Here is a 24,314-nt window from a genome sequence, read left to right as displayed (position 1 = left end):
TAGAACCTCAATTCTTTAACTCTTGTAAGATGCTCACAAAAGGCATCTAATCATGTCTAGCTTAATCTAAAAGCCAAAGCTTGAAAGTGCCACCAAACAGAAGTTAGACAATTTTGTGTTTTATACTGCTGTGTGAAAGAGGAAAAAACAAAACAAAACAAAACCTCAGCCTCAATGACAATTTATTCCTCTTGCTGATTTTATTTAAAATGAAATTAAAGGGCGCCTGGGCGGCTCAGTGGGTTAAAACCTCTGCCTTCGACTCAGGTCAGGGTCCCAGGGTCCTGAGATGGAGCCCCACATCGGGCTCTCTGCCCTCCCCTCTCTCTCTGCCTGCCTCTCTGCCTACTTATGATCTCTGTCTGTCAAATAAATAAATAAAATCTTTAAAAAAAGATATTAAAAACAACCAGCCCCCAGAATAAATAAACATATCTCCTTTACCACTTTGACAAGCTTAGCAAATCTATAATACTTTATAAATTATTAGGTTGAAATGTGTCAACTGAGGTACAACCAACCAATTGATCCACTTTTTATTTTTGTAATAGTTGTGAATACATCTATAAGTATACTTTAAGTAGCTTTCTCATTAAGAACAATGGCACAACAAAGGCATATTTAAAAGGTCTTGGATTGAGAGTAATTTACACAAATAGTTGTAATGAAATTTGTAATTTGTAGATGGAAACTTGTCTCTGTTAGGATTGTGGTGCCATCCAGTTACAGGGTTCTTGAAAATTTCTAAAATTACACCAGTTTACTTAGCTTTTGCTGAATAAGCACAGAGATTTTATCACTGCTTAGCTGTTATATAATGTTGGACTGTAAAATGTCAATTGTATAATATACTTGCTTACAGATAGTTACATCCTCAAACGGTGTAGTTTAATCTCTTATTCTCCTAAGGACAGACTCTGGGGCATTCTATAAATACAGCTTGGGAAAACTGCCCCCAAAACATATTCTGCATTATCATCTGCAGAATATAAGTAGACGTTGTGGAAATCCTGCTGCATTCAACTTCACTACATAAGGTATACAAGGACATAAAAGGTTAAAGCTACAAAACTAAGGGATTGATCAGTGTCTCTGGAGTAATGTTATTTTAGCTTTATTTTTTTGAAGGATAACTTGCAGACCTTGCTAAGTGAAATGCTTAAGAGGTCCATGGAAACTAAAAGGAAATGACAGAAAAATGTAGACACAGTTTAAAGTCCTTAAGAAATTCAAGAAGAATTTTGTAAAAATATAGTCACTGCAACCCAATGAATAAACATGTACTAAAAGCTTACCAATTTATGAAAATGTTTTGCAGACTCTCTCTGAGCAAGTAACACAGACTAGAATTACAGTTTCTTCAGCTTAAAGCCCGGTGAAAATTAAAAACACTGCATTTCTCTTCGAAAACAAATTCACACAGTAGTAATATTTAGGATAAAAGCCAAGGAAATTACACCATAAACTGTTCAATAAGATTACAACTGTATCAAAATAAATTTTCAAAGTAACTGCCAAATGTATTATTTCCATAGTACGTACTTCCAACACAGGCTTTAAGATATCTCAATGTTAAAAAATGTATTTGGTGTATCAAGATACAAGTCTTTAATCATGTTTTACCAAAAGTATTCAGATCTTGGATGTACTGTCTGTATACAAGTTAATCAACAAGAAGAATGAAATCTTGCTGTTTGCACAAAGTGGATGGAACCAGAGTATATTATGCTAAGCGAAAGAAGTCAGTCAGAGAAAGATAAATATCGTGTGATTTCACTCACATGTGGAATTTAAGAAACAAAACAGAGGAACATAGTGGAAGGGAAGGAAAAATAAAAGGAGATAAAAACACAGAGGGAGGCCAAGCCTGAGACACTATTAACTATAGAAAACAACCTGAGGGCTGCTAGAGGGGAGGGTGGAGGGAATCACTAAATGGGGGATGCCCATTAAGGAGGGCATTGTTGGGATGAGCACTGCGTATTATATCTAAGTGATAAATTACTAAATTCGACTCCTGAAACTAATTCTACACTATATGTTAACTGGAATTTGAATAAAAAATTAAATAAAATATTCCTAGATTTTATACAGTTAAAATTTGCTTCTATGAAAAAAAAAGTTTTTATTTTAAAGGCAATGGGTAAAGCATAGCTCTCCTTTTTTTTTTTTTTAAAGATTTTATTTATTTATTTGACAGACAGACATCACAAGTAGGCAGAAAGGCAGGCAGATAGAGAGGGGAGGGGTAAGCAGGCTCCCCACCAAGCAAAGAGCCTGATGGGGACTCATCCCCCAGTAGCATGACCTGAGCTGAAGGCAGAGGCTTTAACCCACTGAGCCACCCAGGCGCCCCCTACATAGCTCTCCTAAATATCCAACAGTTCATAACAGAGTTTCTGGCTGTCCTCATGTTTGAAAAATTTAAAAAATTTTTTTCGTTTCCCTAAGAGTCTGTACTTTAAAAAAATAACACCACCTCTTATCCTTTCCTTCCAATTTATAATTTGATTTATTCATTTCTAGATAAAGTGTTGCAACTGTACTTTTATGTAACAGTGTTTTTATGTAACATCTCCATCGTTTGATGGTTTGTACTTTGTATCATTGAATATGTATTTTCTCCTATTTGTTGAATATGAGCCAGATATGCCAGGGGGAATCCTAGTCCTACCCTACCTCTTCCCTCCCAGTTCCTTCATGCCATCCCTTTGAGGGAAGAATGCTGCTGTGATAGATCAGGTTTAAGGACATTTTATTTTTTGCTGCGGTCAAAGAGCTCGGGGTGAGTAGGCAGTTGCCATGTCAAGCTCAAGGTTAGCAAGTTAACATTGGCATGCACGCAAACTTCTTGTAAGATGAAGAACAAAAACCTTAGCAGCAGCTCTCTCCTGGGACTTGGCACTCTGTACTTAGGCACTTGAAGTTTTCTGTGGCAGGGTAATTGTATCACTTACGAAAATCTAGATTATACTGCAGTAATAAAAATCTCCTAAATCTCTGTGGCTTACACAACAAAGAGGTCTTTCTCACTCATGCCACACACCTGTCATTTGAGGTCAGAAGTAGACACAATATCAGAACCACTCAGAGTCATAGAAACATGGCTTTTAGCCACTTACTATGCATGCTGATATACAAAATTGCTTCTACTTCATTAAGAATATAATTTCTGTACTTTAAGTGCCAGTCTATAGGAAGGTGGAGATAAAAATGTTTAAAATGTCATACAGTAATTGTAGTCAGAGACAGCACTTAATAACCTCAACCACAAAGTACAAAGGCATCTTCGATGTTCTCCAACAGGTATCTTTTTGCTGGGGGGAATCAAACTAGAAACTGGTCTTTCTTTTAAAAGAAGTTGAGATACAATCCAACCTGCTACCTCAGGGTCAGTGGAAAACAGGGACAATAGGCAGAGGGTGTGCAGCAAGGGTCAGAAAGCAGTAAAGCTCTACATATTCAGATGACAGGATCATTCCTGACTAATACATAATTGACAGAAAGCGTTTTGAAGACTTGAGCATATTAAGCCATTATAATAAGGATTTGATGGCATTTGGTTATTATTGTAGGACTATTTAATTTTTATCTTTCAGTATTTTTCAAGTATTTTAAGACAGAAATGTATTTTGTAGGAAAAAATTGAAATAACCAATTGATAAGTCCTCTTATTTTTAAAATGTTATGCATTTTCAAAAAAAAAGAATTAAAAATGTTACGCATTTTAAGGATCTTAATAAATCAGAATTAAAAATGTTACACATTTTAAGGATCTTAATATAAGGAAGTAAGTTAAATATATAACTACATGGAGCACAAAGAAAAGGGTCAATAGAATTTGGCGGGGAGAGAGGAAGAGAGAGAAAGAGTTTGCATAAAGGAATTTTCTAAGAGTTTCCACAAAATCCCAGTTGGAACAGAAGGTTATATCAGATCTCCACCATATATTATTTTCAGTAGACTATAAATGTTTATGTTTCTATTAACAGTATAGCAAAATGTCAATAACTCTAGTTCCAGAGAGCTGAACCTATCATTCATAATAATAATTTGCTATCTTTGTAATATCATAAATTAATAAACTCCATTTGGGTATTTTACATATTGTGCAATGGATCTCATTTCTAGATCTTGTTTGGGTTTTGTTTTTTAAAAACTACAGATATCATTTGTTGGGGTGCTGATCTTTATTTAGTGTTTTCTCATTGTCATTCTCATTTTCTCATTCACTCACAGAAACTTTTTTCTCATTCACTCACAGAAACTTTTCTGTAGATACACTTCAGGTTCCAGGAGTGGTATGGTCCAAAGTTCACTGCATGACAAGTTTGGCCTTGGGAGAAGTTGGCTGCAGAGCTCCCCTCTCTAAATTCTCCTTCTATAAGGAAGAATGTTCACTGATAATGTTCTTTCCGTACCAGATTTTTAAATTGAGCTATAAAAAAGAATTCCAATTATAGCCAAAGTCCAGAGCTTAGAATATGACGACAAACAGAAAAAGTAATCTAGGTCCTGTCCCTCGGAAAAGACAAATTTTCAAAAGGCAGTTGCTATAAGTCCATGAAAAGGCTCGACCCTCACCATTGAGGCTCACAGAATCAGCAGAGATTCCTTTGCTCAAGCTTAGCCTGAGAGCAGCAGAGCAACCTCTCTTCAAAGGGTAGTGTAGGCATGACAGTAAAGACGATTGTAATTAAGAGCAGAAGATAAAGACACTTCCCCCACTTTTATGGGTACTGCATAAACTTCAAAGATCTCCATGTGTTTCTGGAGATAGGAGACTATTCCCTTCAACAACATAGGGGTTTGAATTTCCTATGACTTGAGATCTCAGCCACAGATTTTATTCAATAAAAGCAAATATGATTGCTTTGCCCAAGAAGAGGCCGGTTGTTTTGTTTCATTTTTAATTAAAATAATTTTGACATATAATATTGTATAAACTTAAGGTGTATAACATGTTAATTTGTTACACTTATATATTGTAATAGGATTGTCATTGTAGCAATAATTAGCACTGCTATCATATTACATAATTATATAAAAACAAAACAAAACAAAACACAAAACAAGAAAGAGGTACCTGGATCGCACAGCCAGTTAAGGGTCCAGATTCTGGTTTCAGCTCAAGTTGTGATCTCTGAGTCATGAAATCAAGCCCTGCATCAGGCTCTGTACTTAGCTTGGAGTCAGCTTAAGACTCTCTCTCTCTCTCTGCCCCTTTCCTTCATGCTCTCTCCTTTTCTCTCTCAAATAAATTGTTAAAAAAAAAAAAAAATATATATATATATATATATATATATATATATATATATATATATATATAATAAACAAGGAAGATGAGACCTCTGCCCTTAAACTGCCTTTGACATTCTGCCTCCAAAGTTGCTCTTTCCTGATTTAGAATACTAGACTGTTAGAACTTTATATCTCTTAAGATTCTTTCCAGTATAATTCTTATTCTTCATGAGTATTTTTCATTTAAATTTTCTTACTCATTATTACCACCCCTGGACTAATCCATAAAACCCTAAATGAAGATAGACATTTCGGGGCATCTGGGTAGTTCAATTGGTTAAGCGTATGCCTTTGGCTCAGGTCATGATCTCACCGTCTTGGGATTGAGTCCTGCACCAGGCTCTCTGCTCAGCAGGGAGCCTGCTTCTCTCTCTGCTGCTGCTCTCCCTGCTTGTGCTTTCTTGCTCTCTCTCTGACAAATATAATCTTTAAAAAAAAAAAAAGACATTTCAATAGAAAGAAAGAAAAGAAGGAAGGCAGAAAAAAAGAAAAAGAAAAGAAAAGAAGGAAAAAAATGTGGCAATCTTAACACCCTTGATCCATGGAATAAGATTTTACCTGCCTTTTTTTTTTTTTTTTTTTGGTCTGGATGTTTATTCATTTAAAAATACTTACTGAGTCTTTCTATATATTAGGCATGCTATTTGGTGCTGGATATAGAGTTGTGAAGAAATCAGTCCTGTCCCCTTCTTTCATAGAACACAAGGTTTATGGAAGGAAAAGAAGCAATGATTAAATAGTAAACACATTGTTCTTTGAAGGATGCAATCATGGGAGAGAATAAGAAAGATCTATTTTAGAACAAGAAATAGCATCCATAAATATCTAAGGGAGGTCCCAACGATGTGAAGTGGGAGGGGGGAGGTTGTGAGGTAGAAGAAACAGCCATGAGGGAGCAAAGAGCTTTTCATGTTGCAGAACTCAGCCTAGGCCAATGACTGGAAAATAGTGAATCATGGGTAGGAGATGTAGTTGGAGAATAGGCAGAGTCTGAATTATGCAGTGCTTTGGAGATCATGCTCAGTATTTTGGTCTTTATTCTAAGCCCAGTGAGAAGGTTTTGAAGGATTTTAAGGGGAGAGAGGTGATGTGATTAGAGAAAGATTCCTAAATGGTCACTCTGGTTACAGTGAGAGGAATGGAAACAAGGAAGATGAAAGAGGCAAGTAAGCTGGGCTTCTCACAGTACAAATTATGACGCAGGTAGTAGTGTAATCAAGAGGTGATAATGGTAAGGACTAGTGTGGTGGTCAAGAAGACAAAACATACACTTAGGAGATAAAATTAATCAGGGCTGGTAAAGGTCTTGGTACCAGAGTTGGGCAAGTGGATTGGGAAGAAGATAATGCCCATTTTTTCACTTGGCTAATGACAAAGAGAGATTCACTGGAAAAGTTGGAATTGGATAGTCATTGGAGTACTTAGAGGTGGGGAAAAGAAGACTTGGTTTGGACATGTTAATTTTAAGAGCCTTATGAAACTTAGTCGTCAAATATCAGGATGACACTTAAATATACTAGTTTAGAGCTCAAACAAGATTTCTGACTAGAGGGGTGCCTGGGTGGCTCAGTTGGTGGAGCATGTGACTCTTGATCCCCAGATTGTGGGTTCGAGCCTCACGTTGGATGTAAAGATGACTTGAAAATAAAATCTTAAAAAAAAAAAAAAAAAGATTTCTGACCAGAGGTCATATTTACAGCAATGAATGTTGCTGAGGTCAATTAGAGAATACAGAGGGAGGAAGAAAAGAGTATATTTGGAATGTCAACAGATGAATGCAATCTGAGTTCCCAGGGAAAGGGAATGCAATTTGGGGTCTATTATAATTCATTTTAATAGAATTCTGATAAATTAAGCCAATAATTGAATAAAACAGAGAATCATTTATTGACCTTGGCTCAAGAGGTTTACTTAATCACAAATATTTCCTTTTCCATGGATGTCATTGTCCTTAACAAAATTCCAAAAGATTTTCTAGAAATCAGTTTATTGAAAAAGCATCTTGATAAGCTAAACCCACTAGGGAGTAAATGATAATTTACCTTCAAAACTGATCCAAATTGATAATTACTTTCTTGTACACTGTTAAATTAGGTGTTAAATTAAATTTTCTTTTGAAAACTAAGGTTGGTAGCTCTGTTCTCCAGCTCTGGAAAGTTATTAGCTATGGGAAAGATATTCTTTTCAGATTAGAAGCAAATCAGATATTGTAGAATTCCTCAGGCCAAAAGAGTTTTTTGAAGAAGCTGTAGTATTATGGTTGAGATAAACATTACTATGTTAATTAGTATTCAAGTATTTGACGCAATAAAAACCTTTCCAAGTTTCTCAAGGACACTTCCAGGCAGAGTTATATATTTTCAAGGAAATATCAGAAAACCTCCCATTACATTTGTCGTATTAAAATCCAATTAGGTACAAAGCAAGACAAAGGAATAGACTAAATTTGAGAACAACGTTGTTTAACATAGTACACTTATTACACATAGGCTTAAATATCACAAACTGGTTAAAGCTTTACTTTTTTTTCTTTAGAAACCTGAAGAAAAACATGCAGTGAAAGTTAAAAAAAAAAAACTTAGAGTCTTAAAAAATGGATGTTAATCCATGAAATATAAAATCAGCATCATCTTATCTGATAAATTTCCCAAAACACCACCTTCTCTTATATAGTACATATTCTACCCAATTGCCACTTAACACAGGACTGCTATGTGATAGGCATTTAGGTATTGTAAATAGCCTCAAGCCACATCTTGTAAAAGCCCCAAACTGAGAAGAATAAATCAGAATATATGTGTTAGCAAAGCTCTTTTTAAAGTAATAAATGTAGGTAGATTGTTCCAGTTGAATTTATTGCTTAAACTGGCTTTTTTTTTTTTTTTTAAGACAATGGCAGCTTTAACAGAGTGACAAAATTAAGACAATTCAATTTGCAGCCCATTAGGCTGTACACAGGAATTAAGAGATGGATTTTGATTTAACAAATGCCATTTAGCATTGCACAGAGCAGAGCATCAGTAAAAAACAGTTGAATGATTGGGACCTTCTTGATCCTGTCTACCAATTAACATGATAAACGATCAAATACTAATCTAAAATGGACAATATAGTACCTGGTGAAAAGTATTTTGGTAACAGTTCATTTGTCCATGGCTGGATATTTGCAACCCTTGGATATATAACTTTTGGAGATAACTAATTATCAAGACAACATATGGCTTTTTTAGCTAGTTTACAGCCGGATGAGTTCCTTTGGCTAATAGGAAGAATGTATAACAACGGACTTTGCATTTCAGACTGTTGGATAAGTATCATATTGCTAAAAAGGTTGGAGTGAGACTATAAGTTCCAACCCTCTAAGCACATCTTTGGGTCTCCTGGCAACCAGCCCCCATCCTTAGGTGAGGTCCAAGTCACCTCATGAACCAGATGCCTTTATCACTCTCATCACTCAGGAAACTCTAAGGGTTCTAGAAGCTCTGGGCCTAACAGGATAAAGAGCGAATACACATTTCTTATTATAAAGCACAGCATCACATATGTCTAAACATACTTTGAACATAATTTGCATAGAGTATCAAAAAATAGATCAGTCTCCCCTCTGTTATGTAACATGCCAAACAGGTTAATCATGTGTTGTTGAATAAACAAAGCAGAGAGCACTTTATTTGAAAACCAAAGAAACAAGCAGAGCATTCTGCATTAACTTTAATTTCCCATGCATTCCTCGGCTTCATGGTTATTTATAGATCTTTTCCTAGAATAATTTATAGTTAAAGTGAACAGTTTAAAGCTATGGGAAGTTGCTTTTAGTATCTTTTACTGTGAGGTTTGGTTTTTTTCCCCCTCAATTTAAGTTAAAAAAAAAAAAAGATATGACTACAATAATGCAGTAGTTAGTATTTGAGTGGGAAACTATGATCCTTACCGGTTAAGGACTACAGAAATAACTTTTGCATGCAGTTTATAACTTAAAGTGTTTATTTGCGTGTATTACCGCAATCATACTCAGAATCATTGCCAATATTTAGTGATGATCAAGTAAAGAAAGAATCTGCCTTCTTAAAAAAAGAAAAAATTCTCTCAATCCACCAAGATTTGGGCAAATAACTCAGATAGAAAAATCTTCTGATGGGAAAGGAATGACCAAAAAGTAATCTCCTCCTTCCCCTTCAGAACACTGTTGGGTTTTGTTGTTGTTGTTGTTGTTCTTTCATTTGGACTGCAGTCTGGCTGTCCAGACAGGAAGGAGAATGATTACATGTAATTTCCAGAGTATTTTTCCCTTCATATTCTTATGGCCTTGCTTGTTTTGACCTGACTAAATCAGAATAACCCAGTCAGAAGGAGTTTTGCAATTAAATGCCAAAGATAAAAAAATAGATCTGGCATAAAAGCCACCATAATTCCAAATCTGTAAGTGGTGCTAAAAGACCAAAAGCAAATAATATAACAACAAAAAATGACCTTTACAGAGCTCCTTACCCTAACAAAAATTGTCCACCAGCTCCCAATGTGTCAACACAATTTGCAAGTCACTGCTAGTGTGCTCTCCTTCGCAGCCACTGGTCTCCTAATGAGCTTTTGTTTTGACCTGTACCTATCTCTTCAGTCTCATCTTGAGGAATGCTTCTTGTTCTTCTTTGTGTCATAAGCCATGCTGCTCGAAGGCCCTGAAGGGACCATCTGGTTTCATCGTTCTTCTCTTCCCATCAGACTCTGGCCTAGTTTATTTGGCTGTGAGGCCAAATGTTCAATCCCTTAGGGAGACTTTCTCACTCACCCCAGCCCAAGCTTCATTCCTTCTGTGTGACTTTCATGACCCATACACCCTTTTCAACTTAACATAGGTTCTAATTATACATTAGTTAGTAGAATAGTTAATGAATTTTTCCTTCACTAAACTGTATGATACATGAAGAGGATAGCCATGTCTACTTCCCCATGATTCTATCTATAAAACCTAGTAAGTATATGTTACATAAGTGGATGAATGGATGATTAGATAGATGGATGGGTGGAGGGATGGATGAGGTCTCTCCCAGTAGATACATTCTCAAACCCTAGCTATGTGAGGATATCATAACACTATAGAACAAATTATCCAATAGGAATGTGGGCCAAATATGTCATTTTAAAGTTTTCCATAACCACATTAAAATACAAATGAAATTTTAATATTATGTTTAATTAGAGGTAACAAAAAGCTAGTTTTATCATGTAATCAATATAAAATATTTTAATGAGATCTTACTTTTTTTCCATACTAAGTCTTCAAAATCTTATGTATTTTCTACAACTCCAGCATATCTCAATTTGGAGGAGCAACATTTCAAGTTTTTTTTTTTTTTTTAAGATTTTATTTATTTATTTGACAGAGATCACAAGTAGGCAGAGAGGCAGGCAGAGAGAGAGGAGAAGCAGGCTCCCCGCGGAGCAGAGAGCCCGATGTGGGACTTGATCCCAGAACCCTGGGATCATGACCTGACCTGAAGGCAGAGGCTTTAACCCACTGAGCCACCCAGGCACCCCAACATTTCAAGTTCTTAATAGCCATATTACCTTACAAAATTTAGGAAGCCAGTGAAATAGATCTGTCAGAAATTCATGTGTGTGAAGAAATATCTTAGAGGAAAAGGGTGGAATTTATCTTAGCCAAGAAAGTTGAAAAGACACTTTTGTTCAAGATCATTGCTTTGAGTGAGACAGAAGAAAAGATTTGAAAATATTTCTCCAAAGAAGACATACAAAAATGGCCAAAAGACACATGAAAAAATGTGCCATATCATTTGGCACCAGGGAGATTCAAATCAAAACCACAATGAGATACCACCCTACACCAGTTAGAATGGCTAAAATTAACAAGACAGGGAACAACAAATGTTGGCGAGGATGTGGAAAAAGGGGAACCCTCTTACACTGTTAGTGGGAATGCAGACTGGTACAGCCACTCTGGAAAAGTATGGAGGTTCCTCAAAAAGTTAAAAATAGAGCTACCCTATGATCCAAGCAATTGTATTATTAGGTATTTACCCCAAAGATACAGATGAAGTGAAAAGAAGGGGCACATGCACTCCAATGTTCATAGCAGCAATGCAAAACTATGGAAGGAGTGAAGATTTCCTTAAACAGAAGAATGGATAAAGAAAATGTGGTCCATATATACAATGGAATATTACTCAGCCATCAGAAAGGATGAATGCTCACCATTTACATCAACATGGATGAACTGGAGGAGATTATGTTAAGTGAAATACACCAAAGAAAGACAATTATCATATGGTTTCACTCATATGTGGAATACGAGACATAGCACAGAGGATCATAGGGGAAGGGAGGGAAAACTGAATGGGGAGAAATCAGGGAGGGAGACAAAGCACGAGAGACTCTTGACTGTGGGAAGCAAACTGAGGGTTGTGGAAGAAGAGGCAGGTGGAGGGATGGGGTAACTGGGTGATGGCCATTAAGGAGGGCATGTGATGTGATGAGTATTGGGTGTTAGTATGAAACTCATGAATCATTGAACACTACATCAGAAACTAATGATGTACTAGGTGTTGGCTAATTGAATTCAAATTTTTAAAAAAAGATGTTAAAAAAATAGATTGTCTCTGTTCAGGCTGCTATAACAGAAATACCATAGACTGGGTGGCTTATAAACAATGAAATTTATTTCTCAGAGTTCTAGAGGTTGGGAAGTCCAAGATCAAGGCTCCAGCATATTCAGTTGAATGGTGAAAACCCATTCCTGGTTTATAGATGCGCTTTCTCATTATAACCTCACATGGCAGAAGGGGCAAGGTAGCTCTGTGGGGTCTCATAAATTCCCAAATCCCATTCAAGGCTCCACCCAATGACTCAATTACCTCCCAAAGGCCCTACCTGCTAACACTATCATATTGAGCTTTCTTTCAACAAAAAGTTTGTAGGGGGAGATAGATATTTAGTCTATAACAATATGAATACTTCTTTTTCTTCTATTGTCTTGTTCTGACCTTTCCATCTTTTCCTATAAGGTACTTAGAATAAAAAGATTTCACACAAAATAAAATGGTTTCCCAACAAAATCTCTGCAAGATAATGAGAACACATAGCAATGGAGAGAGGACCATATGAGTAAAGGTTAAATAGAAGGGGACCATGGTGGCTTAGGAAGGGAACCAAAAGGGAAACAGGCAGCAGTGACAACACAGATAGGGAACAGAACAGGAAGAGGAAGACAGGGTGGCATCATAATAGTGGCCCAGAGCATGTCCTGAGTTGATGGAAGACACTCAGTGAATTTCCTTCCTAAACCAGTTGAGAGAAATGTGACGTGTGGTTAGAGCACTCCAATTTTTCTTGCTAGAGTCTGAATTAGATATAATATTTGTCGGTATTATTTTCCTGCTAAGGTAATGTGCTGGGTGAAAGTGTGGTATTTAAAAAATCTATTTTAAAGTCAATTAAATGGATTTTGATATTTGATTTAATAGTTACTATTTCACCAGATACACTGTGCCTGGATTCTCATCTTAGAAGAGGGCTAATTATATCTAACTGAATAGTTGAATGCATGTTAGATGAGATAATGCCAGGTTTCTTCAATATATACATGTAGGGTTACCAAATCTCCTGGTTCATCTGGGACAGTCCCAATTTTAGTACTGAAAATCCCCCAGTCCTGGATAAGTTGAGATGTTTAGTTAACCTCATATATATTTGAGAGAGTTTCTATGGGAATCTTTTCAATTTTAATAATTACATATATTTATAATAATTTTTATTTTAAAATGTGGTTCTATACATGAAATATGCCCATTATTATATAATTTGGAGTTAAATGGGTAGGTCTATGGGAATCCAATTTAGACAGCATAGATTACAGACATAGTGTTTGAGCATATCTAGAAATATTTCAAACCTTCAAAAACATTGAGAATAACTCTTCAGAAGTCTAAATAAGAGATGTGATTTGTACCATTAGAGAAGATTTTTATATACTCAACTTCATGCACATTGCTGAGAGCAGTTTGTTTTGCTTTGCCTTAAAAAAATTAGGCAAGGGACGCCTGGGTGGCTCAGTTGGTTGGACGACTACCTTCGGCTCAGGTCATGATCCTGGAATCCCAGGATCGAGTCCCGCATCGGGCTCTCAGCTCCACGGGGAGTCTGCTTCTCTCTCTGACCTTCCCCTCACTCATACTCTGTCTCACTTTCTCTCTCTCAAATAAATAAATAAATAAATATTAAAAAAAAAAAATTTTGGCAAATGTTAGTCCTAGTGGCAAAAATTTCAATGGTAGATGAATGAGGTCTGTGAAGTGTTGAAAGAAGGTGTATGTAATGCATTTTTAAAAAGGCCTCACATACAGTTTTGCCCCCAAAATGTTTTGTTTTTTATTTTTCTTCCTTTTTATTTGTTGTAAGATAATTTAGTATTAAAGACATTTGAATTAGGCAAATCAAGGTTTAAATCCTGGTACTGTCAGTAACTGATTGGTAGACTTTAAGCATGTTATATACTATTCTCAGGTCTCTCTATAATAGATAATGAAATACACTTCAAAATATCATAAGCATTTTCAATGTTGTCAAGATATTGCTAAGATGTCAGTTCTTCCCAAATTGGCCACTGAACCTAGTGATTCAATGCAGTCCCAATCAAGATCCCAGCAAAATGTCCCAGCTTGTAAGTAATAATAAGCAAATATACTGCTTTGAACCAGAGAGAATGAGGTTCTGGGGTAAAAATAAAGATCTCAAGCACAGTGACTTACATATGTTTATTCCTCATTCATATAAAATGAATCCAGGGATATGCTTTCCAGGGAAATATGAAAGCTTCACAGTGTTAGGGACCTAGGCTCCTTTTATCCTGTCTTCACAAAATGTGGCTTGCATCTTAAAACTCAACTTTATAGCCCAAGAGAGCTGCTGGAACTCCAGACATCACATTTGCATTCCAGAATGCATACCAATCAAAACATTGTGGTATTGGCAAAGGAATGGGCAAGTAGACTGATGAAACTGAAGAGAGTGTCCAGAAATAGACCCACATAAGTATAGTCCACTGGTTTTTGACAAAGGAACAAAGGCTATACAATAAAGCAAAGTTAGTTTCTTCCAAAATGGTGCTGGAATAATTGGACATCCATATGAAGTTAGACACAGACTTTTTACCCTTCACAAAAATTAATTTGAAATGGGTCACAGACCTAAATATAAAATGTAAAACTATCAAACTCCTAGACAATAGTATAGGAGTGTCTGGGGACTTTTTAGATACAACAACATGATCCATTAAACAAGAATTAATATGCAAGATCCATTAAAATTAAAAACTTTAGCTCTGGGAAAGACACTGTTAATAGAATGGGAAGATAAGCCTCAGACTAGGAGAAAATATCTGCAAAAGACACATCTGATAAAAGACTATTATCCAAAATATACAAAGAATTTTTGAAACTCAACAATAAGAAAACAGACAACTCAATTTTAAAGTGAGCTAAAAGCATTAACAGACACCTCAACCAAGAAATATACAGATAGCAAATAAGCATTTGAAAGGATGCTCCAAGTATATATCATTAGGGAATGCAAATTAAAACAATAAGATGCCACTATACAACTAGTAGAATAGCCCAAATCCAGAATATTGACAACACTAAACACTGGTGAGGATACGGAGCAGCAGAAACTCTTATGCATTGCTAGTGGGAATGCAAAATGGTATGGCCACTTTGGAAACCAGTTTAGCAGTTTCTTGCAAAATTTAATATAATCTTACCATATGATCCTGAAATCATGCTCCTTAATATTTACCCAAAAGAACTGAAAACACATGTCTACACAAAAATCTGTAAAGGATGTTTACAGCAGCTTTATTCATATTTGCCAAACCTTGGAAGCACACAAGACACCCTTCAGTAAGCAAATGGATAATCTGTGGTACATCCAGGCAATGAAATATTATTCAGTGGTAAAGAGAATCTATGTTCCAAGCCAAGAAAAGACATGGAGGAACTTCAAATGCATATTAGGAGATGAAAGAAGACAATCGGAAAAAGGCTACATACTGAACGGTTCTAACAATAGGACATTCTGAGAAAGGCAAACTATGGAGGCAGTAAAAAGATCAGTGGTTTCCCAGGGTAGGGAGGGGAAGATGTAACTAAGTGGAGCACAGAAGTGTTTTGGGGGCAGTGGAAATACTCCGTATGACACTATAATGAACATTATACACTTGTCTACTCTTATAGACTATACACCAACCACAAACCCTAATGTAAACTGTGAACTTAGGATAACTTGGATGAGTCAGTGTAAGCTCAACTGAAACAAATGTACAATTTTGATGAGTCACATTGGTGATGAAGGAGGCTACGCATGTGTAGGGACAGGGAAAATAGGAGAAATCTCTGGACTTCCAAGTTTGCTGTGAACTTAAACCAGCTTTTAAAAATAGTCATTTTTTAAAAGTAATCTTGAGGATTCAATGAGACAATTGCTATAAAGCAAAGTATCTGTAAAGAGTAGGTACCTGGTAAATATTGGTCCTTTTCCCCCAATCTTCATTAAATAGAAGAATCTGTGTGTTCTTAAGTTTTCTTCATAAGCTTTCTTCTTCTTTCTAATCCAGAGAAAATCTCACACCTCTTCTAATTTTCTTCCAACTATCTCTAAGCATTAGTTGAGGTATAGTAGCAAATAGAACTGCTAGAATAAATCTAAACCAAACAATTCGAACACGTGATGTAAAGCTCAATATAATTTATGACAGGTATTAGCTTGGGAAAAAACCCAATATGTTTTAGTAGCTGGGATAAAAACACATTAGATGTCTTCGGGCTGTAACAGGCTTTCCCAGCGATTCTAGAAAAGCTACACTTTCTGGCCTTCCATATCTCTTAAAAATCCTTTTATGCATAAGAGTACAATTTCATATTTTCTTTCCTAAGAAAAGAATGAAAGGATAGAGGGAAGAAAAAAAAAAGAACAAGGAGGAGGAGAAGATGAAAAGGAAATATTTATTGAGTATCTTCTATGTAATAGGCATTGTGTTCAAACGGGATATGAAGATTTTGAGCGCCAATGATTTTGTAAAATTCATATATACATAAAAGAAAGAATATTAGTGTTTATCTGCTCTTAGAAGTTAAAAAAAAAAAAAAAAAAAGACAGGGATGGGCCAAAACTCTGGCAACAACCAAACTCTTCTAGTTCTAAATATTTAAAAAAGTATTTTTGTCCTTATTCCCCAAAATCTGTTATATTTAGCTTTCCAGTACTTCCAGTCTTTTAAAAATATTTCCCTTCATTGGAATTATACACTTCTGAAAGTAATGTTAAAACTATTGCCCATGATGCAGTTAAACAGAAAAGAGGAAATCTCATGCATTTGAAATCCCAAAATAAACCCTTTGGTTCACATCTGCCTACTTCTATCATTAAAAGTCAAGATAAAAATGTCATGGTTCTATTTCAGTAGGATATGCCTTTCCTAAGAAAATTGTAATCCCTTAGTCATACTCCTGAACTGGGAAAAAATTGAGCCCCAATAACCCAAGATTTCTGTTACATGCAATGAATTAACTCAACTTCTAGGCATTTAGAGTGGAATTAGCTATGTACCACCTATGGGAGAATTGAAAATAGTTACTCCAATAATTGTTCAGTAGTATTTAATCCTCTCAAAGAACAACAGTTAAGAAAGACCTTAGTTCTTTTCCTAATAAAATGTCCTCAAAACCATGTTGGTGGTAAATCAAATAAGAGATGAATGTCTTAAAAGTGGATGCCAATTAATATAGAGAGTTCATATAAAATGAGAAACTAGAAATCTAAACTATTAACTGTAAAATTTAAGCTCTATTTTCTGCCAAAGGACATTGAACTATGGAAGAAAAATACAAATGAAAAGATTGCTCAGAAAGCAATTCAAGTGTTTTAGAAAAAAATACAAGAATGTATGGTTATATTGTTGGTTATTTTTCCTTTCTTAAAACAATCCCCAGTAATAGAGAAACTAAATAATATATGAAAAGCAATAACAAACAAGGAACAACATAGCAATCAAATACCAGATTCAGTATATGGGTGACCAAAGAGAGAGGAAAAGACAAGGGGGCGGAGGGGAAACTTCACAAATCCCTATATATCTAAGCGCTGATTCTCATCCGCTGTCCATTTTATTGGAAACAATTGTCACCCTCCTAAGCACCAACTTCATAAAAGGGTAGCTTAACTCTATATTAAGTGTAATATGTTATTCATACTTTCCCTACCCAGAATCATCCCTCAGAAGCCTCATCCCTGTAATCTGCTATATTTGACTCAGCATAAGAAGATCAAAGTCCAAGTCCCAACCATATCCATCCATTATTGGATAAAAAGACATCAGCAAGTTATTGAAAAGAAACAAAATTGAGGAGAGAACATTCTATTCAATAGTAGTTCTATGAACAAAGACATGACACTTATAAAAATACATGAAAGGGGCACCTGGGTGGCTCAGTTGGTTAAGCATCTGCCTTCTGCTCAGGTCATGGTCTCAGAGTCCTGGGATCAAGCCTCACATCTGGATCCTTACTCAGTAAGGGGCCTGTTTCTTCCCCACCTTCTGCCTGCTTCTCCCTTGCTTATCCTGTCTCTCTATCAAATAAATAAATAAAATCTTTTAAAAAATGGATAAAAGAATTAGTTCCGTGAAATTAAATTTAGAGATAGTTTTGGAGGGTGAGGACAAACAGCCAGATACTTGTTGAATGGAAAAAGAGGTGAAGTACTATCTCGCCTTGAACCCAATTATGCATACATGTCAGGAAAACTGATGATTTTCCCCAAAAATCTGTTCTCACCTCCTGAAGCCAAGAATACTCCATCCAGAAAGGCCATAATTCAGAGTGATAGAATATGTAAAGTTTCCCAGAAAAACAAAGTTAAAGGAATTCATAATCACTAAACCAGCCTTCCAAGAAATACTCAAGGGGATTCTCCAAGTGGAAAGGAAAAACCATAAGCAGGATTGAGAAAAGTAGGAAGCACAAAAGCAGTAAAAATAAATGTACCTATAAAAATCCGTCAAGGGAGGGGAACTCCATCGAGAGATTTACAAAATAAAAGAATGTAAAGTGTGACAATATACTTAAAACGTGGTCAGGGGGAGGAGTAAACATGTAGCACTTTTAGAATGAGTTCAAACTTAAGTGACCATCAACTTTATGTAGATTGCTATATGCATGAGACGTTATATATAAACCTAATGGTAACCATGCACCAAAAACCAGTAAGATATATGAAAAGAGAGAGAGAGAGAAAGGAATCCAAGTACATCACTAAAAAAGCTAGTAAGCCATGAGAGAAGAGAGCAAGAGAAGGAAAGGAGCTAAAAAAAACAACCCCAAAACAAGTAACAAAAATGGCAATAAGGGGCGCCTGGGTGGCTCAGTGGGTTAAGTCTCTGCCTTCAGCTCAGGTCATGATCTCAGGGTCCTGGAATTGAGCCCCGCATCGGGTTCTCTCTTCAGCAGGGAGCCTGCTTCCCTCTCTCTCTCTGCCTCTCTGCCTACTTGTGATCTCTGTCTGTCAAATAAAAAATAAAAAAAAAATCTTAAAAAAAATAAAATTAAAAATTAAAAATTAAAAAAAATAAAAATAAAAAAAATTTTTTAAATGGCAATAAGTACATTCCCATCAATAATTACTATGAATGTAAATGGACTAAAGGCTCCTATCAAAAGACATAAGGTGAAAGGATGAATAAAAAAGCAAGACCCATCTATTTGCTGCCTAAAAGAGACTCATTTCAGACCTAGACACATGCAGATTGAAAGCAAAGGGATGGAGAAGTATTTATCAGCAAATGGAAAAGAAACGAAAGCCAGGGCAGCAATACTTACATCAGACAAAATAGACAAAACAAAGACCAAAACAAGAGACAAAGAAGGACACTATAGAATCATAAAGGGAACAATCCAACAAGAAGATAGAACAATTATCGATATTCATACACCCAATGTGGGAACACCCAAATACATGAAGCTGCTGATGTTAATATAAATATATATGTATGTATTTGTCAACACTAATTTTGCATCACATTTTTTAATTTAGTTTTTGTCTCAACATTCTAACTATAGATCAACCTCATTATTGAAAAATGACTACCATATACGTTGTCAAGTCTAATCCTAATGGTCAAGGCAACCAACGAATTCAGATCTACTTTTTTCTAGAAAATACCTCACTTATTTTCTGATACAATGAAGGATTTAATAGGATTCCTTGAAACACCTACCCACCTAATAGCCGAGTTCTAATATTGGAGTCATTTTGTTTCTGTATTGTCTAACTATTCTCTTCATTCTGAGACATAACTTCATGTTTCTTTGCAAGTTTGTTGACTTTTTATTGAATTCTACTCACTGTGAATATTGTGTTTGGTGTTGGGTTTTATTTTGTTGGTTTAGTTTTTGTTTTTGTTTTCTTTTTTTTTTTTTTTTTTGTCTTTCCTTATGTTTATTGGACATTAGGGTTTTCTCTTTGCCAGGCATTTTTTTTTCCATTTTTATAATTTTTATTTTTTATAAACATATATTTTTATCCCCAGGGGTACAGGTCTGTGAATCACCAGGTTTACACACTTCACAGCACACACCAAAGCACATACCCTCCCCAATGTCCATAATCCCACCCCCTTCTCCCAAACCCCCTCCCCCCAGCAACCCTCAGTTTGTTTTGTGAGATCAAGAGTCACTTATGGTTTGTATCCCTCCCAATCCCATCTTGTTTCATTTATTCTTCTCGTACCCACCTAAGCCCCCATGTTGCATCACCACTTCCTCATATCAGGGAAATCATATGATAGTTGTCTTTCTCTGCTTGACTTATTTCGCTAAGCATGATATGCTCTAGTTCCATCCATGTTGTCGCAAATGGCAAGATTTCATTTCTTTTGATGGCTGCATAGTATTCCATTGTGTATATATATACCACATCTTCTTGATCCATTCATCTGTTGATGGACATCTAGGTTCTTTCCATAGTTTGGCTATTGTGGACATTGCTGCTATAAACATTCGGGTGTACGTGCCCCTTTGGATCACTACGTTTGTATCTTTAGGGTCCAATGGAAAAAAGACAGCCTCTTCAATAAATGGTGCTGGGAAAATTAGACAGCCACATGCGGAAAAATGAAATTGGACCATTTCCTTACACCACACACAAAAATAGACTCAAAATGGATGAAGGACCTCAATGTGTTTTTGTTTTCTGAGACACAGTAAAGTTACTTGGAAACAGTTTGATCATTTCAGGACATGTTTGTAAGCTTTGTGAGGCATTCCCAGTCTTCAGTCCAGGGATAATTTGGCCTCACTACCTTTTTATGAGGTAGTACTGTTCTGAGGACTCTCCTCAATATCCTGTGTGTTAGAAGGCTCTGTTTAGGAACCCCATACTTGTTCTATGCCCTGAAAACTCAATCCAGACTGTAAGGTCAGACCATTCTATTGTTCATTTGTTTCCTCCTCTGAAGGAATCTCTATCACTGTCCTGTACTACCTTTTGTCCAATGTATGAAAACTATTGTTCCTTATGTTTTCTTTTGGTTTAGGGGCTTTTTGTTTTGTTTTGTTTTGGTCTTGGTGGTGATAGCTGCTTCATCTTAGTCTATCATGACCAAACATAGAAATATCATTTCCCCACTCTTGAATATATCTTCATCTCAACATAGACTAAATCTCAACATAGACTAAAACACTCTACTTTTCATTTCACGTGACACTCCTTGCAAAAGTTACATAGGACAGGAAAAGGCATGAGACATCACCATGGATTAATATTAATATAATTATTAGACTTTGTACTTCCCAATACTGCACATTTTCTCCTTTCTTGGCACACTGAAGGTTTTATTCTTGACAGGGTTATGCCATGTAAATATTATGGATGTTTAAATAGTATTCTGTATCTCTCAGAATTCAACCAGGAGGAAAAAAAAACTATAATCAGAAGAGCTATAATAGGAGAAAAGAAATACTAAATATTTACAGGAAATTAGCTATTAAAAAATGAAAGAGAATTTAAAAGAATATTTTAGGACTGTGAGAGAGTATGAAAGGAAGGAATAAATATATAACAAGGCCCCTTTCTTAGAGCTAGGATTCAGACCTCTTTGAAGAAAGAATAGTTTCAGCCAACTGGATGGTGATAAATGGGCAGAGCTAGCCCATAATCACAAGGTCAAGGCTCAGAGACAAAAAAATACATCTTTGGCCTGGCACACTTGAAGGTGAGCACCATTGTGTGCCTTGTATGCTGCTGACTGCAAAGCCCTATAGCAGCAAGATGAGAATAGGTGGAGGTACCTGAATCTAGAAGACAAAAACCCCTATCTCCCGTCATCTTACTCCACCCCCCTCTACTGGCAAAAAAAGAAATGTGTAAAAGATTGAGATCTAGGATCACAAGCAGACTAATCAATATTGAATATGGAGTTAAGAAGCAATAAACTGATAGCTAACCCATGCCATTCTTTCTTTCTTTCTTTCTCTGTGTCTTAGTAGGTTAAGTGTGATTGTGAAGGGAGATAGGAAATAAGAACTGACATGAATAATTTAACTGCAAACCATTCTCGGGCTGATCAATTTTAACAAGTGTGGAAATCAAAGATAACAGAATTAATATATATGTTTTTTTAAATAAAAAAAGGGGAGTTATATTATCATATGATCTTATGATGCAAAATAACAATGAGAATTAACAACTTTAGAAGCAATACATTTAGGAAGGTATATAATAACCAAAAGATTGTACAAAAAATAACTTTCTTTTTAACATCAGCAGTAGCCAGCTAAAGAAAGTACTAGTTAAAGAGTCACTCCCCAGTGGTGTTTATTTTTTTATTGTTACTTTTGAATTTATTACTTTTTACTGTTAATTTTTTTGATTTACTTCTTTTTTAAAAAAGCTATGGGGTTTTTAAATTTTATTTTTAAAATTTGAATTCAATTAACATATAGTATTAGTTTCAGAGGTAGAGGTCAGTGAATCATAGTCTTATATACTACCCAGTGCTCATTACATCACATGCCCTCCCTAATGCCTATCACCCAGTTACCTCACCCTCCACCCCACTCCCCTCCAGCGCCCCTCAGTTTGTTTCCTATAGTTAAGAGTCTCTTACGGTTTGTCTCCCTCTCTGGTTTGAAGGTTACTCTAAAAAGTTGAAAATAGAGCTACCCTATGACCCAGCAATTAGACTACCGGGTATTTACAACAAAGATACAAACATAGTGATCTGAAGGGGCACCTGTGCCCCAATGTTTATTGCAACAATGTCCACAATCGCCAAACTATGGAAAGAGTCCAGATGTACATCAGACAAATGAATGGTTAAAGAAGATATACACTACTTAGCCATCAAGAAAAAAAGAAATCTTGCCATTTGCAATGAACAACATGGATGTATATAACTAGAGAGTATTATGCTAAGCGAAATAAGTCAACCAGAGAAATACAGTTATCATAGGATTTCACTGATATGTGGAATTTAAGAAACAGAACAGAGCGGAAGAGAGGAAAAAAATAAAACAAAATTAATGCATTTTAAACAAAATATGTCTGGGTGCGCCCAGTGAAAATGTTTGTGTATCTTTAGGATAAAGCCCCTCCCATTATGATTTAGCTTATGCTTACTTCTCTACACTGCCATTCCTCTCTACTCCAGTGATGTCAAACTACTTCCAGGGCTATCCACAAATTCTATTGCTTCTCACCACTGTAAATTTAACTACAGTGTCTTCTCTATATAAATTCCCTTTCTTCTCCGTATTATTTCAAACATTACCTTAACTAGAAAGCTCCTCCCTGACATATCTAACTAGACTGAATTAAATGTCCCTCATCTGTACTTCCATAAGATTGTTCGTTCGTCTCTCCAGCTCTTATCAAGCTGACATTTTCTTTTTTTTAAGATTCTATTTATTTATTTGACAGAGACCACAAGTAGGCAGAGAGGCAGGCAGAGAGAGAGAAGGGGAAGCAAGCTCCCTGCTGAGCAGAGATCCCGATGTGGGGCTCGATCCCAGGACCTTGGGATCATGACCAGAGCCGAAGGCAGAGGCTTTAACCCACTGAGCCACCCAGGTGCCCCCAAGCTGACATTTTCATTTCACCATTTTATTTTTGATCACATGGACTCTGATTATTAATCCACTTATGTTCAGGATCTAGGATAAACATGGATTTAGGTCATAAGAAAATAAATAATGAATAAATGAGACAACTATAATTATCCAGGAAAGATCTTATAGGATATTGAGGAAGAGTATTATAAAAGAGATGAACTAAACAGAGATATAAAATATATAGTCTATAAAATTTGGTGATAAATTGGGGAGATATGAAAGAGAAAGAAGGGAGAAATGCTTACATGCTCCCTAATGTTTCAGTTTAGGTCAACAAATAGGAATAATATTGTTAGAGCTAATAAATGAAGAAGAAAGGACGGATTTGAGCCCAGAAAATAGCAGAATATATTGGCTATACAGGGCTGTGTAAAACAAACAAACAAACAAACAAACCGACTGGCTTAAAAGAAGAGTCAGCCAACTTTTTCTGTAAAAGGACCAGAGAGAAGCTATTTTTAACTGTGGGTCCTAAGTCTCTGTCACATTATTCAACTCCTGTCGTGGTACAAAAAGCAATGAAGGGAAATGAAAAAACAAGCGGTGGGCTGGATTTAGTCCATGGGTTATATGTACTCAGCCACCCACATAGCTGTAGCCATTCTAATAGCTCAACAGGGTGGAGAGCGCAAAATGGCCCTATTCACAGGACTGGAAGTTGGTTCCACCTTTTATTTTCACCACCTGATGTACCCCCATGTATCTTTTCATCTACCAACAGGCTAAACAGGATTTTTTACAAAGTAATATTCCAAAGAGAGGGAAATTGCTAGCTGCAAGTGCCATAGTTGTACACCGTAATTTCCACCACATTTTATTGGTCAACATAGGTCATCCCAG

Source organism: Mustela lutreola, chromosome 8 (assembly GCF_030435805.1).
Source record: "Mustela lutreola isolate mMusLut2 chromosome 8, mMusLut2.pri, whole genome shotgun sequence".
Taxonomy (NCBI): domain Eukaryota; kingdom Metazoa; phylum Chordata; class Mammalia; order Carnivora; family Mustelidae; genus Mustela; species Mustela lutreola.
The sequence above is the reverse complement of the archived record's forward strand: the minus strand, read 5'-3'. Positions refer to the sequence as shown.